Below are 15,256 nucleotides of genomic sequence, written 5' to 3' on the forward strand. Positions count from 1 at the left end.
CCCCAACTCATTGTGGCTGCTACTTACATTTCCATGATAATTAGTGATTATGAACATTTTCGTATACCTGTTAACTTTTTGTATATCTTCCTTTGAGAAATTTCTTTTTTTTAATTTTATTTTAAGGATTTGTTTCTTTTTTTATTTATAAGAATTTCCACTTCCTCCCCTCCTCCCAATACCCTCCCACTCCCCCCACTCCCTCTCCTCCTCCCTCTCCAGTTCTAAGAGCAGCCAGGGTTTCCTGCCCTGTGGCAAGTCCAAGTTCCTCCCCGCTCCCTCCAGGTCCAGGAAGGTGAGCATCCAAACAGACCAGGATCCCAAAAAGCCAGTACATGCAGACGAAACAAGACCCAGTGCCATTGTCAATGGCTTCTCAGTCAGCCCTCGTGTCAGCCACATTCAGAGAATCCGGTTTGATCACATATTCGTTCAGTACCAGTCCAACTGGCCTTGGTGAGCTCTCATTCGATCAGTCCCCTTGTATCAGTGGGTGAACGCACCCTTCGCGGTCCTGACTTCCTTGTTCATGTTCTCCCTCCTTCTGCTCCTCATTTGGACCTTGGGGGCTCAGTCCGGTGCTCTAATGTGGGTCTCCATTTCTATCTCCATCCATCATCGGATGAAGGTTCCCTTTGGTTCTGCCTTCCTTGATCACGTTCTCCCTCCCTCTGCTTCTTATTTGGACCTAGGGAGTTAAGTCCAGTGTTCCAATGTGGGTCTCTGTCTCTATCTCCATCCATCGCCAGATGAAGGTTCCATGGTGACATGCAAAATATTCATCAGTATGGTTATGGGCCAAGGCCAGTTCAGGCACCCTCTCCTCTGCTGCCCAGGGAACAATCTGGGGACCTCTCCTTGGGCCTGGGAACCCCTCCAGAATCAAGCCTCCTGCAAACCCCAAAATGGCTCCCTTATTTGAGCTATATACTTCCCTGCACCCACAACCATCCTTCCTCCTTCCCCCCCCCCATTCCCCCAAGCCATGGACACCACATGATTTTCTTCAGGTTCACCTTTATATTTAGTTTCTCTAGAATCACAAATTATAGACTGAAAGACCTTTAACTATGGCTAGAATCCAATTATGAGTGAGTACATACCATATTCCTCTTTTTGAGTCTGGGTTACCTCACTCAGTAAAGCGTTTTCTATGTCAATCCATTTGCATGCAAAATTCAAGATGTCATTGTTTTTTACCGCTGAGTAAAACTCTAATGTGTATATGTTCCACACCTTTTTTAACCATTCTTCTATTGAGGGGCACCTAGGTTGTTTCCAGGTTCTGGCTATTACAAATAGTGCAGCTATGAACATAGTTGAACAAATGCTTTTGTAGTATGATAGGGCATCTCTTGGGTATATTCCCAAGAGTGGAATTGCTGGGTCGTGAGGGAGGTTGACTCCCAGTTTCCTGAGAAACCTCCACACTGATTTCCACAGTGGCTGCACAAGTTTGCATTCCCACCAACAATGGATGGGTGTTCCCCTCACTCCAAATTTCTATTCATGTGTGTTGTCTATTTTAAAATAAGGTTAATTATTTCTTATTGTAAATTCACGTGAACTCTTAATATATATTGTGTATTATTAGGAGGTAGTCCTTTCCTCTCCTAGAGACTGTCTTCACACTGCTATGTCTCCATACTGCGGGGGTCTCAGTGTGCATATGTCTCCTGCACTGCTCGTGCCTGCTCCAGAAGATCCCTTGCCCATCTCTACCGCCTGAACAGGTTTTTTGGTTGTTGTTGGTTTTGTTTTTTTTTTTGTTTTTGTTTTTGTTTTTGTTTTGTTTTTGCCTTTTACATCTACTTATTTTGGGTGTATTTTATTTTGAGATTTATATTTTGATTACATTTCTCTCTTCCCTTCCCTTCCCTTGTACCTTCCCATTTACCCTTACCTGTTCTCTGTTTTGGCATCTTTTTTCACTAATTTTTATTGCATGCATATAACTATTTGTATGTGTATGTATATGTTCCTATATAACTCACTGCATTTGTGTAATGTTACTCATACTTATGGTTTCAGGGCCAACCATTCACCATTGGATAACTGTTTAGTGTGCTCTTTACTGGGGGAAGACTATTATTTCTCAAGTTCTCAGCATTTGCACTTTATAAAAGAAGAATATTTATACAGCATAAAGAACAATTAATTTTTAAAATCTGTGTTGATTATATATTCTTACCAGAAAAAAATTACGATTTGTGTAGGGTTGAGGCCATGTGGACTTTTCCCTATATCCAGTTTGTCATGTGTTTGGTGTCATCTTTTTTCACTTGCATTTGTTCAGCCATGTTGGAGAGACTTTTTGGGTGTTGCTTCTCTTGATGCTAGGCGACATTATCTCACAGCAAACTCCCTGTACTCTGGTTCTTATATTATTCCCACCCCCTGTTCTGCAGGGTCTATGAGCCTTGGGTATAGTATAAGGGTTGCTTTATAGATGTGTCCTTTGTGACTGGACTCTACAATTCTGCATTTTGGTTGGTTGTATTTTTTTTTAATGTATGGAGCCATCGCACAGAAAATCTGATAACTATACAGACTGTCGGCAGGAACCAACTCTTTTGATGTATGTGACCGTCTATGACCACAGCACAGTCACGTGGTTGTATTTTTTTTGTAGTGGTCTCCCTCTGTTGCAGATTATGGGGAAAATTTATGACTACTAATTTAATAAACTAGCATAAACTCTAACAATAGTGTACAGACATTTGTCCTTATAACCACGCTATTTTGACTGCCATAGCTTTTTCTGTATTTTTAAGTCAGGTAGTACAAGGCCTTCTGCCTCGCTTGTTTGACCAAAAAATGGTATTAGCTATTTGGAAGTTTTTTGTTCATTTGCTTTTGGTTCCTTACAATTTTTGTGATTATTTACTTTCTAGTTCTGTTAAGAACATCATTGATGTTCTTTCGGCAGGAAATAGCATTGACTTTGTAGACTGTTTTGGATAGAATAGACATTTTTAACAGTATTGATTGTTGTAATCTATGAGTGTGTATTTTTGTACATGTCTGTATTTTCTTCATTTTTTTGTAAGTACTGTCTTAGTTTGCTTTCTAGTCCTGATCATATGTAACTTTCATTGTTAAGATATCTTCCTTCCAGGTAAATCCTTATTGCTGAAGACACTGCGCACTTCACACATAGGGCCCAGAGGCCTCTGTGCTGGGACGGCCCTGAATGCTTTGTCCTGTGAACTAGTTTTCATGGCACCAGAAGACTCCCAGGAGCCCTCCCATACCTGATCCTATGAACTACAACAAAACCAACATGGCATGGTTATCCTAAAGGGACAGTAGTGCCACTCATACAATGGCAGTAATCTTTAGGTTTCTAAAATTCAACTTAATGCATGGTCAACAAGAAGGAAGCCATGCCTGGGGATGGAATGAAGTCTTGTATCTTGGAGAAAAATCTATAACTACCACCTTATTGCACCAGCATAGTCTCTAATTACACTCTAAATATTTGTCCTCATACCCACATGTAGCACAAATAATAAAAACCCAGAGACAGAAATTGGGATTCAACCTGAAGGTCAGAAAAGCAAAATAACCAGCCACTGGCTCTTACCTCTACCTCAGTCCGAAATGGTGATCCTGCCTCCAGTAATCTCAGAATGAGACTGTGCCTGAGAGATGTCTCCTCCTGTCTTATATTCCTCTCCAGGGCTGGGATTAAAGCCTGCACCACTACTGCCCTGTTTCCATAGTAAGCTAGTGTGGCTACTGGGATTAAAGGTGTGTGTCAGCACTGCCTGGTCTATAAGGCTGAGCAGGGCAGATGTTCTGTAATTCATCTCTAATCACACTCTAAATATTTTTTCTTATACCCACAGGCAAGTGTTCTCATCCCTTATCAGGGAAAGTTCTCTTTGCAAGCCAAAAAAAAAAAAAAGGAGACCATTACAGAAAACAACAGCCAATGAGTATATAGAATTGTGTAACCCAATCCCGATGGAAAAGTTTGCTAAGCAGCTCCTTCAGACTGAGCAGGTTATTCTGAGGAATACATGTGTATAAACATATAACAACAATTAGTGAAAAAAGAGACCATGATTTTGAAACAGAGTAAGGAAGGGTATAAGGGGAAAATGTAAAGGTGACTATAAGGAGGGATGTATAAGAGGGAAATGTAAGGAGGGTAGAGGGGGTTGTAAGGAGAGTAGAGGGGTTGTAAGGAGGGTAGAGGGGTTGTAAGGAGGGTAGAGGGGGTTGTAAGGAGGGTAGAGGGGGGTGTAAGGAGGGTAGAGGGGTTGTAAGGAGGGTAGAGGGGGTTGTAAGGAGGGTAGAGGGGGTTGTAAGGAGGGTAGAGGGGTTGTAAGGAGGATAGGGGGGTTGTAAGGAGGGTAGGGGGGTTGTAAGGAGGGTAGGGGGGTTGTAAGAAGGGTAGAGGGGGTTGTAAGGAAGGGTGTCAGGTAGGGATGTAGTAATGAAAGGGAAAGGAGGGATAAATGAGATAATTATATTGTACTATATCATTATATTATAATAAAAGAAAAGATGTTTCTGTTTGGAATCTTTATTATGAAGGGATAATATGTTTGTTCAATGTTTTTCATGTGTCTATTTAGATAATCATTATGTTTTTGCCCTTTATTATCTTGATTTAACATATCACATCTACTGGTTTGTGTATATTTGAACCATCCTTGTACTCCTTGTGTAACTCACATTTGATCTGTGCTGACAGTTAATGTTCTGGTTTTTTACTTTGGAATTTTCTACTACTTTTGGGTTTAATTTATTCCTGCTTTTCTAACCGTTGTGACTTATCCTTAAAATAAGTTCTGGATTTTCATGTCCTTCAGAATTCTACATTTCTCAGTTTAATACAGGGTAATTTCTTTTTTGTAATTTCTTAATTTTTTATGCATATATATGACTTCCAAGCAAGGCTTTACCTAATCAATTACCCAAACTAATAAAGATGAAGGATAAAGAATTTTATAATAATAACTCATATATTAGTTATATTTCAATATTAAATCTGTTTTGATGGAGGAATTTAATTTAAATAAGAAAAAAGAAAGATCTAGAAAAGAATGGATTGTCTTAGTCCCATAATGAATTCTTCTTTGTAGCTTATTTTTTCTTTAAACAGACAGCTGTCTAAATTTACCATTTCTGGCCAGATTTAATACTTATCTTCTAATACCAATTAAGTAGAATTGATTCTGTTAAAACAATCTCTACTATCAGTATTTGCCACAATATTATTGATGAGTGTGACTAATAGCTACAAAATGTATTATTTGCCGAGTATTAGGCATAATTTCCAGCGCTCTAGAAATATTAATTTATGAGTCTCTCTAACAACCAATGATGTAGAAACTGGTGTCAGTTTCACTTCCGTATAAGGAAATGAACACAAATGATATGTTAAAAAGCTTATTTAAAATCATGCAAGTATTAAATCTTGGAATCAGAATTTAAACTTTGATTCTCTAGCTTGACAGCCCATCCTCATAACCACTATGCTCTACTACTGTTCCAAGTGAATGCAAGATTAGGATAGAGTAGATCTGTTCACTAGGCATCACTTAGCAGATCATTTTCATCCTAAGTTTAAAACTCTTAAGAGGTAGGTATTAATACTCTTTTTTGTAGACTAGGATTTCAAAAGGTTAAAGAACTTAGAAAATTTGCAAGAGGTCAAAGCCATGACTAAAATCCAAGCCCATGAATTTACTCAAAAGGCACACTTTCTTTTTATGTTTTAAATAACTTTATGAAGTAAGTTTTCAATAAATTAGGTTATTGTGATTTATGAAGGAACCACCCCCATTTTAAAAAAAAAATCTTCCTTTATGATTATAAAGAACTTCAGGAAACTAAACATATCTGACAGCTACTTTTTAAATTTGAATGTGTTTTTAAAAGCAAGGACTATACATGTTATGAAAATTTATATTAGGTAGGATGTAATTTGATTCCTATTACAGTGAAAATATATATCATATGACTATGTGCTAAGATAATTTCTCTTTTTCATCTATACAGATAAGAAAACATGATTATAATAAAAAGAAATCCATGGTTGATGCTTTCTGTATTATATACCATGAATAGTCAGCTACACTTTACTCTGAGCTCTGGACTGCCCACAACTATATTAAAATTCAGCTGGGAGAAAGGGAGCATTTGAGTGTCTGTAATTAACCTACTGCTTTCAGCTTTATGACTTGGAAATACTTTACATGCTATCTAATACTCGAAAAGCAATAAAAGAGTTTGATAATTGCTTTGATTTTTTTTTAATCTCCATACTTTTCCCTTAAAAAATACTAAAGTTTTTGTAAAACTTTAAGTAAGAAGATCTAACATTTCACTGGCACAATAGCTGTGCATTAGAAAAACTCTTTACAGGAGACCTAGGGTGTCACCAATTCCTGGAAATGAAACACAAAGTGTGCTTGGCTTCCCCACCTAGCTCCCTTCAACTATGACAGTGTTGTAAGATGTCTGCTCTCTTTTAAACTGCTAATTAGCAGCCTAAACTCACAGACTTTACGAGTGAGCCATAATGTTCATATTTTATATGATGTTTGAGTTAGGAAATTGTTAGTTACTAGCTAAAAGGAAAAAGAATAATTCTATAGTTATATTTAAACTTAGACGTGTTTGTTGAGTGTCTGATAAAACTGTCTCTGAGTAGAAGACAAAAGTGCTGGCATTTGTTTGCTAGATCTTTTTGCTTGTTAATGTTTATGTTATAGTTTAAGACATTATAATTCATGTTTAAATACTTTTAACTTATGAAAAGCTTTTTAAAATAAGGTACAGTTGAGATACAAAAGAATTTAATATATTGGGAGAAAAAAATTGCGCTCAAATTCTCCTCTGAAGACTTACCATGAGGCATTTGTAGTTCCCCTTGCATGACCAGACTTTAGAACCGTTTTGCACAGGTAGAGTTTTGTGTATTAACATTGTCTGTTAAGTAATTTTCAAAATTGGCATGCATCCTAATCAGAATTTAGACTGATTTTTGGAGACAGAGACATTAACTTTAAAAGAAAAACTGTTCCTACTTCAAATTCAAGCACAAAATTGATAATTGAGTTTTTAATCTGAGAATAACTAATTATATACCTTGCATTATTTTTCCTACATTTCTTTCTTTTGTTTTTGTTCAAGAACAGCCTAAGATTGCATGTGCTCCTTAGACTTCTATTAACTACTCACGAATGAGAGTACACTTAAAACTTAGCCTTCTGACGTGTTAGTAGAATTCAGCTCTACCAATTTTTAAGAAATAAGAATTTTTTTTTTACTGACATAAACTTTCTCCCTAATATTTCTTCCTCTGTGCTGAACTCCAGATCCCATGGAGAGTTTTAAACTGGCTGTTAAGATGGAACCCGTTTTAAGAATTCACGGGAAATGTGAGCTGTTCATCAGTATGTATTTACTGTCTGCAGCTGAGATAGCTGCGAGGGCTTTAGCTCCAATTGATCTTTTGCGCATGCTCCTCCCTAGGTTGAGGCTGTGCTTCTATTTGCATAAGGCCCTGGGCAAGGTTCTTTCTTGCATTGATTGCCCTGTCCAAGGCTGCCTGTTGTGCTCTTGCATTGACCACTTTGTCTTTTCTTGGAAGGCAGTGTTACAGGGGGTTCATCCCAAACTTTCTGGGGAGAAGTAAAACTTAACTGCAGGTGTCTCAGTTTTATTCAGAGACATGTAGGCCTTTTTATTTCTTTTTTCTTTTGTTGTATTTTATGAGGATAAGACTGCTTTCCTTCTCCGAGTTTGAAAGTTTTTGTAGTTTGCACTGTGAACTAGATTATGTTTGAAAAAGAAAATTGTCAGAATGTATACCAGTTATCGTGTGCTATTTTTGTTTGTCAGTGTACTTTGGTTCCACATTAAAGCCATTATCTTTAAAGATGGTCCCAAAGATGACCATAAACTAAAATTTCCTAGTATTTGCAGATCAATACCCTCTGTCTTAGTTTGAGTGAAGTGTGTGTTGCTTTATGCATTTAGGAAGATAAGAGCCCCTGTTTGTTCCACTGTGAGTCTGCGCTCTTCAGTGACTCTCCTGACACTGCTTAGCAGCCTTGGCACTGTTGGCATGGACCGTGTAACCCTGGCAGACATACTGAAGAGGACCCATAGATCAGTTTTTGATAGGATAGGTTTCATATCATAACTTTACCACGGAAGCCTCAATTTGAGATTAAGTTCCCAAGCAAACCTGTGAAAAATGGAGCAGTGAACATTATATTACCTAGTAATTTTTGTTATTTGCAAGTCCTTAAATTAACATTTATATTGTCTGCCTAGCAACATGTTTGTCTATATAGTCAATTTCCAAAAACTACCCATTACTTTCTAACCAATTTCTAATGGATTGAGGAACTGAGCAGACAAATGTTTGCCTCTGTCAGAGTTGGGCACTGTGCCCCTCCAGACCCCACTGTCTCATCAGAGTCCACTGACTTATATGGAAGGTTAGTTTGGGCAAATTTAGAAATGTGTCATGGCTCAACTTCATTCTTTGGCTGTTGATGCTGAATTCTAATGAACTCTGATGCTGAAAGTCCCTAATGATTTTAGAAAGCATGCTTAACAGTACCTACTAAACTCAAGATAACTTTATGATGTTTTATTTTCATTAAATGGCTCATTGTTTCTATATTTGGTTAAAATAATTGAAATTGAAAACTTAAAGATAAAAACATGGTGTCAATATTTCCCTCAGTAATATCACTCAGCCATAATAATTCTCCTTTAATAATTGTTTTGAACACTTTGAGGATAAAATGTTAAAGATCCCATTGTTAAATTGTTAATGTCATATATTATTTTAAAATGCCCTATAAAAACTATAGCATTAAAGAAACATATACATGAATTCCATGACCTATCCAGTCAATATCCATAATTAGAATTACTGCTCATGTAAACAACATATTTTAGGAAATGTGAACTTATATTGAAAAATAAGGTTTATGTGTAATTGGAGCTTAATAAGAATGCTTTAAATTATTAATCATTCTGTTGCACATGAGTCGTAAAGTATAAAAAGGGATTTATAAAGTAGCGTAATGGTGCTTTGATCATTTAATCATTTGATCATTAATATTGTTTGGTAGTTTGAGGAAAATTTTTATGAAAATTCAAATGAAAAGACATAAAAATATTAGACTGGAAAACCACCTCTTCTAAACAGGTCTTCAGAACTGAACTGCTTTGTGGCAACAGGAATGACCTTGCAGCTTTCTTATTCTAGGCATCTCAGGTGCAATTGCAGGTCTCAGAATTGCAATGATGAAGTATTTGTGTGTTTGTACATTTTTACTGAATAAAATGGAACGTGCATCATCCTGTATAATTCCCTTGTCTCTGTGATGAAATGTGCATGACTGGATGGATGCACGTATGGCTGGAGCGTCTCTCTACACGAAATATGCCACGAGTGGGAGGGGTCTCTTACCTCTGAAGTCTGAAGAGTCTATGTGTTTAATGTGTGATCAAACAAGCTAATTCTAATGCTGGGGCGTACTTCTCCTTAGCTATGCTAAAGGAAAAATGGCTGTGTACGACCAACAACTTTGTGGGCTGCAGGAGATTCCCTGTAACCCTCAAATCCAAGTGATCCATTGCAGTACAGAGAGCTGCAAGTATGTACATGAACCAAGGAGATTTTGTCAAATAATTTGCTCAAAATTGCTTTCTTGCTTCTTCCGAGATTTAAACCACATTATTAATTTCTTTGTGAACCTAAATTGGAAAGATATTACTATATTTGATGTTTAAAACTTAGATTTATTGGGAATTATATGTGAAAGTTCCAGTTTTAAGTCATAAGAAATATCAAACATTAAAAATCTCAGTTTAAAAAGATATACTATAGTTTCTGTGAAATTATTAGGCTAAAAATATATATAATAGCAGAGACTGGATGAGGAGGCTCCAGAGAAAGGGATGGGCACTAAGAACAAAGCATAGTGTGTGTGTGTGAGTGTGTGTGTGTGTGTACATGTACTCATATATGAATATGATATAACAAAACCTATTACATTGTGTGGTAACTTAAAAATTTAATTCAAAAACACAAATATTGCATAATTTCTGAATAGTATAATATTTTACTCTATTTTTATTACTATTTCTTACCCCTTGACATTTGTAAGCAAACTGTAACTTTGTTGGTAAATTTGAGGTGGTCAGAATGCTGTGTAATGTCTGTTAGTAAAGAAATACTATCCAAAGATCCATAAGTGCTTTACACCCTATTTGTTCTTTCCAGTTTGGAATCGTCTGTGAAAATTTCCTATAGTTTAAACTTCATGAATGAGGCTCTTGTCATATTAAGAGTTGTTGATTTTATTTTGCTCAGTTATTTGTTTCATAGTTATTATTCATTTAAGTGTATGGAAATTCTTATCAAATAATCTGTACCCATATGTATATGGATAATTGAGTAATAATTAGAAATTTAGATAAATGTAAGTATAATAAGGAAATGCCTTCTTTTGAAATTATTTATATGTTGTACTATTTTTCCACTTAGAAGAATTTTATAAGACTCCTCTCATTGGTAGTTGTTTCTAACCCACATGCCAAAAAAATCATACCGAAAGAAAAAAACTGTAGTCCTGGGCTGGGAATGCAGTTAGCAGAGTGAGCATATGGACCGTGGACATTTTCCTTTCTGCTTCTCTTAGCCTTTGAGGAACACTGAGACTTCTAGATCACTTTCTACACACTGTGTAAGAAGCTAACTGCACGCCCCGCAGACCTGCCGGTTCTCTTCACACAACAGGCGCGGGCCTGCTTGCCTTTCCCTTTTTCTACAGCAGGAATATCATGAATATGAGTATTTCATCATACGTCTCTTAAACCAATATGATACAAAACTGTTCTGGGGTAAATAAGAAGCTCTTAATGTTTGTCTTCAAAAGCATGTCTTAGTGATATTAGCCTATGGAAGCTGACTCTTTATTCTTGGGTACTGCAGATTTAATATAGGCAGCTAATATGGTTTTTAGAATTCTCACATCACTTGAAAATCAACAATGATAGTTGAATGAAAAATGGAAACTGTAAATGCCTGCGAAAGTAAAACTTTATTTAAAATGTAAAGGGATGTAACAAGTGTCTATTGTAATGTTTTAGCTTGTTTAAAATTGCAAGAAATCCCTTGCTTCGTGGCCACTGCAGTTGCCAGCATTCAAGTGTTACTGTGCAGACGGAAGCCTCTGTGCTTGCTACCTGCTCAAGTTTCACTTTTCACCATCACCTGCCTAAGAGGTGGCTCTTGGTGCTGATATATGATTTTAAAATTCCGTTTTCTAAAGAGATTTTTGTAAGAAGGTTTACAATTTTTAATTCAACAAAAATCTGTAATTATATAAATAATGTAAAATTGTCTGCTACTGTTTTATTTCCTTCTGAACTTTAGTTAAATGGTGTTATAAACGAGAAGGGATCTTTGTTGTTGTTCTTTAAATCCCGGAGATTGCTAATAGTCTTAGCAAAGGTAAACTTTTTTTTAAAGTAGCATTTGGTATTTTATAACATTTCTCTACATTTAGGTAACTGAAGTGTCTGTTTCTGTGTCAGCCGAGATTATGATAAAGATTTAAATGGTCACCCACTTTTAAAGATTTTTGTGGGCATTCTCTTCAGGCCATATAAAATAGTGCATTTTCACTGCCTTTGTCCTAAAAACAGCAAATGAAATGCACGTAAGACTATTCATAAAAGCATAATTATGCTTCTTGCTTTTTAAACTGTAGAACTATTAGTATGTGCATTATTGTTCTGTTTTGAAAAGTAATTCACAAGTGGATTCTTATACAGTGAATGCTTTCAATAGCATTGAACCTTTTCTGCCTTGCATTTTTTTCTTTTGCAAATAAAATTATGCGATAGTTTTTCCTCTTAGTTTTCCATCAGGAGTTTCTTTGAGAGGTAGCATCTGTCACTCCTGTGTTATCTCTGTTTTTGTTATGCTTTTATTTGCCTGGGTGCTTTACTTTTTTCCATTATTTATTGGTTATGTTTTTAAAGTTATTGATAAATGAAGTAGTTCGGAGACTGAAAAGCTGGCTTTGCCTTTTTACCACAGTGCCACCCTTTCCATTCCTTACTCCCCTTTAAATACAACTTTTAAGCTTTTCCATGCATTAAATTCATTAGAAAAATATATCCTAACTTAAATTCCATAAAATACCAATTATATATTCTTGCAATAAGAGATATATTTTATTTATTTAATATTCAGCATTAAGTATTCAAAATGCACAGTAAAAGTTACAGCATTTTCAATATCACCCTTGACAAAGTATAGCTGCTCTAACCACCAGCAGGAAAACTCCACAGATTTAACTGCATCTTGGGGTGGGCTTGAAGCCTTTGCAGTTCATCGTGGCCATTCCAGTTAGTCATTTAGGCCCTGCTTCTTGTATTGTGTACCCAGCAGTTCCTATTGGATGTCTTCACAGTGAGTCATCTACTGGGCCTTCAGAACATTCCAGTTGCCTGGAATGTTTAAGTCATCTTGGCTGGGTCAGTGTGTATAAAATGGTGTGTGTCGGGGGGTGTATTTGCTTGCACACACGTGTATATCTTCAAACACATTACTATGCCAATCCATACTAAGTAAATGGTTGGTGTACCTTCATATTTAAAATAGGTATTGGGAATAATGATGAATTTATAACACATTACATATGTAATTTTAATACTATAGCTAACATTTGCAATTTAGCTCCTCTTGTCTGTAGTTATGGACACTAGGGGGCACTGCTTATCCTCAGTATGTCTTTCTCCAGGAAATTAAAAATATTCAGCTGATTACTTTGCTCTTACTTTAATTAACAATTGAATTTAGAGAGTTGTGGGATGTTTGAGTCTTTGTGACTTTCATTTTATTTCTAACACTGATATATAGTCAGAAGGAAGGAGAGCTATGGAATCTCACAAATAAATACAGTCTCAAGTGTCCCATACAGTAACTTCTTTTTTTCCCCACTGGAAATGTCATTCTTGGCAAAACCAGAAGGGCAAGTTTGTCCAGTGATGAGGTTTAGATCCCTTGCCAGCTGTGCTTCTAGCCAAGGGGTGTGAGAGAAAGCCTTCAAAAGTTAGTGTGGTTCATTTGGATAAAGGTCAAGAGAATGATGCACAAAGGATTTGAATGATGAGCACAAATAGCGTGGTTTCACTTTGGCTTATATGAATTTATTTTAGTTTTCCTGTTTGTTACGTTAGCATGTGCTTAATAGTGACTCACAGCATTGAAACTATTTTAAGCATTATCTAATCACAATTTCAACTAATTCTATAAACGAGCACAGTGATTGCTACCTTTCATGACCCTGACATGCTAACACTGTGGCGCCCACATGAAAGAATGAAGCAACACAGTTAACTGGAGATTTTCCATTCACAGTTACAGCTTGAATTATTTTTAGAAATTAGTTTTATTCTACTCACCTTTTAGAATCTGTATGTTCTTTCTAATCTTTAATATTTGGGTTTTAGACCAAGGCACCACCTGCAACCCCAAAAGACAGAAATGTCATTTGTGTTTCATCTACTTAAAATGTAGAAGTCCCTCTACCTTCTTTCCCTCCCAATAGTCTCTCCTACAAGTAGAATATAGAAAGGAATACCATCCTGTACTACTGATGAATTTGATCTGTTATAGGATATTATGTGATATGTTGACATGTCATATTTTCTCTGGCCAGATTTTATGTGTATGAGATTCCAATCATCCTTTATTGGTGAAAGATGTTGAGTTTTTAATATAGGTAGTTAGAATAAAGTTTTCTTGCATATGTTAAACTTTTTTTAATGTTAAAGTTTTATGACATGCATTTGGTATTGTGACAATAAAAGAGATTCTTAATATACTTAAATTTTGTCAGAATGCTAGTGGATATTGGAATATGAACATGTGGACAGTTTAAAGTTCCTTAGTGTTGTAGCATCCCAAATTAGGTTTTTCTAAATAAGTACTTTAATAAGAAATTATTTTAAAGTATCTATAAAAAGATGCATAAGGACATTGCCTTAGATTCATTTCTTCATATTTTAATTTCAAGAGTGGTTTCTTTTGAATTTTTTAAAAAATTTAAAATTGTATTTATTAGTATTATTGTGCATATTTATAGGGTTTGGCTGGGGTGAGTGCCCCAGCATGTCTGTGAAGGTCACAGGGACAACTTTATGGAGTTGGTGTCTCCTTCCACTATAATGTGGACTCCAGGGGTTCGAGTTCACTCTTCAGGCTCACCCAATAGCTATTTTACCTAAGGAGTGGTCTCTCCAGCAACTAAGGGATTTCTTGAAGTGTGTATTGAATAGCACATATTTCACAATATACAAGTGACTAACTTTTCTAATTTCTAAGAAAATAATCTCAAGTTTAATAAGAAGTTCAGAGAGAAATGTGTATTTTTTTTTCCTTTTTTCTTCCATATGGCATCGTAAGAACATTAACAAATACAGGTTCATCTGTGACCTTTGATAATGGATATGTCACTTACTGAAAACACTTACCACCTAGCTACACCTCATCAGTTCATAATCAAGTGCTGATTAATCAGTATGGGACAGCTTTTGTTAAAGTCAACATTTTATAATGTGAAATGCTATTTTCTGGTACTATCTACAAGTATTCAGATTCCAGCGCATTTATAATGGTTTTTTTTCTCCCTCTATCAGGATGTTGCTTTTGGCTATAAAAAGTTAATTTCAGATCCTGATTTACTTGCATTCATTTTTGAGACATTGGCTGGGTAGAGAATAACATGAACATCACACTGTGCTGGAGCTAATTGTTTATTACCTCAAGCTAGTGGCACGGTGTTAATGTGAAGGCTTCATAGTGTCTGTGGAGAAGACGAAGGTGGCACTGACGGTCTTAGCGACAGCTTCTTGGGTTTCTCTAAGAGGAGGAACGCAGAGTGAGCGTGGAAACAGCACGGCACTCCAGAAAGGGGGACTGTTGTATTTCCCACAGTTCTGGACATCTTTGGAAGTTTTATGATTAGAATAAATTACTCTCTTGAACAGCAGACCACATCTTTTTCCCAAACGCCTTGCTTCAGAATGGGAAAGCTCATTGTAATGTTATCTCTTCAGAGCATAAGTGTTCTCTAAAAGCATATGACTGCGATGTTCATCAGCTGGGATGTTTGCTGTAATTCACCAATAAATTTGAATAATTTGACATAATTTCTGACAAAGATGAATGTTTCCATGTTCATTTCCATAGTAA

The 15,256-nt window shown here is 36.2% G+C and overlaps 1 protein-coding gene and 1 non-coding gene across 23 annotated transcripts in view; one reads left to right on the forward strand and one right to left on the reverse strand.

Moving 5' to 3' along the window:
• The window catches only part of Arb2a (ARB2 cotranscriptional regulator A), a 415,675-nt gene that overhangs the window by 241,616 nt on the left and 158,803 nt on the right, over positions 1–15,256 (forward strand). The gene's annotated exons all lie outside the window — the stretch shown is intronic.
• LOC125394140 (small Cajal body-specific RNA 14) lies at positions 2,509–2,611 on the reverse strand. The gene has a single exon (XR_007230119.1).

The sequence above is a fragment of the Myodes glareolus genome, chromosome 15 (assembly GCF_982192425.1).
Source record: "Myodes glareolus chromosome 15, mMyoGla1.1, whole genome shotgun sequence".
NCBI lineage: Eukaryota > Metazoa > Chordata > Mammalia > Rodentia > Cricetidae > Myodes > Myodes glareolus.